This window comes from Salvelinus sp. IW2-2015, unplaced genomic scaffold (genome assembly GCF_002910315.2).
Source record: "Salvelinus sp. IW2-2015 unplaced genomic scaffold, ASM291031v2 Un_scaffold4395, whole genome shotgun sequence".
NCBI classification, from domain to species: Eukaryota; Metazoa; Chordata; class Actinopteri; order Salmoniformes; family Salmonidae; genus Salvelinus; species Salvelinus sp. IW2-2015.
The window spans coordinates 1-3,975 of record NW_019945665.1 but is presented as its reverse complement, the minus strand read 5'-3'; the positions used below and the strand labels follow the sequence as shown (position 1 = coordinate 3,975).

Sequence of the window (3,975 nt, the reverse complement as noted above, 5' to 3'; positions counted from 1 at the left end):
CGCAGGCAGAGGCAGAAACAACGAAACACAATTGCATTTTATCGATGGCAATTTGAATACACAGATACCGTGCAAGAGATCCTGAGGCCCATTGTCGTGCCATTCATCCGCCGCCATCACCCTCATGTTCAGCATGATAATGCAAACCCCATGTCCATCTTACACAATTCCTGGAAGCTGAAAATGTCCAGTTCTTCCATGACCTGCATACTCACCAACCAGACATGTCACTCTTCGAGCATATTTGGGATGCTCTGGATCGACTCTGGTACACAGCGTGTTCCAGTTCCCACCAATATGCAGCAACTCTCACAAGCCTCTGAAGAGTATGGACAACATTCCACAGGGCACAATCAACAGCCTGATCAACTCTATGCAAAGATGTGTCGCCGCCTCATGACGCAGATACACGGACTTTCTGATCCACGCCCCTACCTTTAAGCTTTTACCAACAATACATAATCTGAATATATCCCAGTTATGTGAAATCCATAGATTAAGGCCTAATGAATTTATTTCAACTGACTGATTTCCTTATATAAACTGTAACTCAATAAAGTCTGAAATAGTTGCATTCATATTTTTGTTCAGTATAGAATAAACATGCTCTTGCCTGACACGTAGAAGGGAATYATGTCAGCGCTATACAATCCATTTCTATCTGCAGCTTTCAGAACATTGTGCTCTCCTGGATGCAGCCCAGGTCGGCTTCCCATTAACGGAACAYGAAACTCTAGCTGGAGAGTCAGTGCACAGTGGTTCTGCTGCCAAGACACCACACTGACTAACTATTCTCCTCAAGAGCAAATCAGGATTTAAAAAAATAAAACATTTAAATCAGGAAATCTAAACCTTTCAAGGTTTAGACTTCGACGTTAAATTAATAACAGTAAAGGGGGGGAAAATAAGTCAAGCAGAAAAATCACGTGACAAATGAATTTAATCCAATAAAATGGCACCAGTACAGAGATATAATGTCATTAAYATAAAACAATTATGTTGAAATAAAAGCTCTTAAAACAGAAATWAAAAATGGTTCAAGACAAAAACATCTTAGGGCAGGGTCTAAAATCAATCACAAGTCTGTTTTAGCCAAATCCAACTCATTATGGCAAATACAGGAATTTTACATGTCCAAGAACTCCATTTCCCATCAGTCATTGGGTTGTAGTCCAGGGAACAGGGGATTAGCAAAACTACAATTGCCAGCATACCTGGAGTTTGTGGACAGGMTATTCAGACAGATATGGACAGTAAGTATACGGCAGTGTAGGAATGGTACGGTCCACCTAAGGCATCTAGGCTGTGTCCCAAATGGCACCCTATTTCCAATATAGTGCTCTACTTTATTGGGCTCCGGTCAAAAGCATTTCACTATAAAGAGAAAAGGGTGCAATTTGGGACGTAACCTAGCAGTGCTCTCTGGGCAGTCTGATAGAGGCAGGGTGAGCTGCTCTCAGGACTTCCATGTGTAGGAGTAGTTGTTCAAGTGGAGCTGTCTGATGGGAGACTTCCCCAAGGTAGAGGGCTCCCGGAGCTGCTGGATGGTGCTGGGATGAAGACCACATCCATCCAGCTCTACAGCCTGCTCAGCCTGGGAGAGSGAGAGAGGGAGGGAGGAAGAGAGGAGGGAGGAAGAGAAGAATATATACAAACAAGTACAAAGGATTTTTTATTATGATTTAACTTTGAATTGTGGAGATCAAATGATGAGGCTTTATACCAGTCCGTTACAGTGGTGTCATGACTTGGATAACAGTTGAGCTGTGTGTGTGTGTCAACCTCTATTCTGGCGGTGTGTGTGTGTTCGGTACGGTGGGGGTTTGTGTGTGTGTGACTGACCTGTTCCCTGGTGGTGGTGTGCGTGTTGAGGACTGCAGTGGGTTCGTGTGTGTAGAGTGCGGTGCTGAAACCTCCTCTCTGAGCAGGCCGAAGCAGGCGGGTCAGGGCGTGGAGAGAATGAGCCATTATGGGTCCCGTCACCTCTAGACTGCACACATCCTGGTACCAGCACCACCTGGGTCTTCACGTTCACACTACGCGCCTGACAATCAGACACAAGGCAACATGCTTATAATTTCTGTTACACACAGCAAGTTTCTTCGGAACTTTCCATTTCTAGTTTTTGTTATTTCCATTTCTAGTTTTTGTTATTTCCATTTCTAGTTTTTGTTATTTCCATTTCAGTTTTTGTTATTTCCATTTCTAGTTTTTGTTATTTCCATTTCTAGTTTTTGTTATTTCCATTCATATTGAACTTGAAATGTGGGAGGTAAGGCTCCTCAGATGGTTTCAGTCTACAGCAGTGTGTGTCTCACCTTGAGTGAGTGTAGCGTAGCTCCTCTGAAGGCTGTAGGGGCCAGTAGGGTGGGGGGCAGGCCTGCCTGTGATCCAGCCCCTGCCACCAGGCTCTTACAGTTGATGAGGAAGTTGATGAGAGTGAAGGTGTGCGTTCCCGACACACAGACTACAGACTCTGGCTTGTGGTCTAAACAACCCGAGTTGCGCTCTTTGTGCAGTTTGATGGAGATGTTGTCTGGTTTCTTAATCTTATCCTGCACTCCCATCTCCGTCAGCAGGAAAACCCACCATCGTCATCATCATCATCGTCTTCCTTGTCACTGGCTTCAGACAATGTCACCCCCTCCTCTCCATCTGTCTCCTGGCTGTGTGCGGTTGATCCCTGCTCCTTGCTCTTCTTCCTCTCTTCCGCAGGGGGAGTGTGAACTCAAACCTACAACCACAGGTATTTGATAGAAAATGTTTTACTATCAAGATTAGAATAACCATATATAAATGTTTAATAACACACTTTTACATGATATATTGTTTACATGATATATTGTTGAGTGACTTCCTGTATTTATACTAATGCTAAATGTTTATTCTATTAGATGTATTGTTTACTTCTTACTGTTCTTACTGTTCTTACTTCTTACTGTAAACACCATGTGTGTATCCTGTGCATATGACATAATAAACTTGAAGGATATACTGTAGCTCACCGTCCGCCTTCATGGCTCTCTGAGCCCCCTAGTGGTTGGGGTGAGTAGTGCAGTGATGCTGCTGTTCCCCGCAGTCCTGAGGCTCTGAAAAGAGCAGTGAACTGGTAGGAACACACATAGAAATATGGACATAGTCTGGCCTTCAATAGACTGTACAGGGAGGACAGGCTCACTGACCTGTGAGAGAGGAGAGGGGGGAGAGAGAGAGAGAGGGGAGAGAGGAGTTGAGTTTAGGATAATTTAAAGCTTTTGAAATTAACAGACACACACACACTCCCCTCTGATGCCCACTCACCATTCACTCATGAGGCTCTGTTGAAGTGCCATGTCCTGGGCCCAGGACTTCTTGCCAGTGAAGCTTCTCTCTGCTCCTATCCGGGGGAACAGAGAGAGCCAGGACAGGGACGGGTGCTGCCAGAACTGCAGACACTGCTGGACCCACATCGTAGCTCAGCAGTGTCCGAGGGTCCTAGAGGAACACAGAGAAGTGAGTATCAGAGTGTGAGAGACAGACTGAGTACAATATATTTGTGTTGCTAGTAAAGCTCCTCAGGTACCAGTACTCCTTTGCCTTGGGGTTGTCATTGGTGTGTCTGTGTGTGTAACATGTATAACACTACCTGTATACTCTGTGGTACAGTAGTGTATTGTCCTCTACCAGTGCTGGGTAAGACCCTGGGCCTCCTCTGTAGCTCTGGGCTGTACAGCCCAGGAGAAGGGGAGCAGGGAGGTGAAAAGGAGACGCGTCTTCAGACTCCAGTCTGCAGGGTACTCCACACATGCAGGGGGCGCTATGGAGGTTACTGCACCAGCCTGGGACTCTGACACACACAAAGATAAAATGTTGACTCACAAAATACCAAAACAACCCCTAACGTTAGTCTGTAGCCATGAATAGTTGAATGGAATGGATAAAAGCCTGCACACCAGCTACTCCACAGCCTGTCTATAATGTAGAATAGCTATGATT

General features: G+C 45.2%; 1 pseudogene; it reads right to left on the bottom strand.

Moving 5' to 3' along the window:
- Positions 1 to 1,035: 1,035 nt before the first annotated feature.
- On the bottom strand, positions 1,036 to 3,853 carry LOC111957305 (protein downstream neighbor of son homolog; annotated as a pseudogene).
- Positions 3,854 to 3,975: the final 122 nt, after the last annotated feature.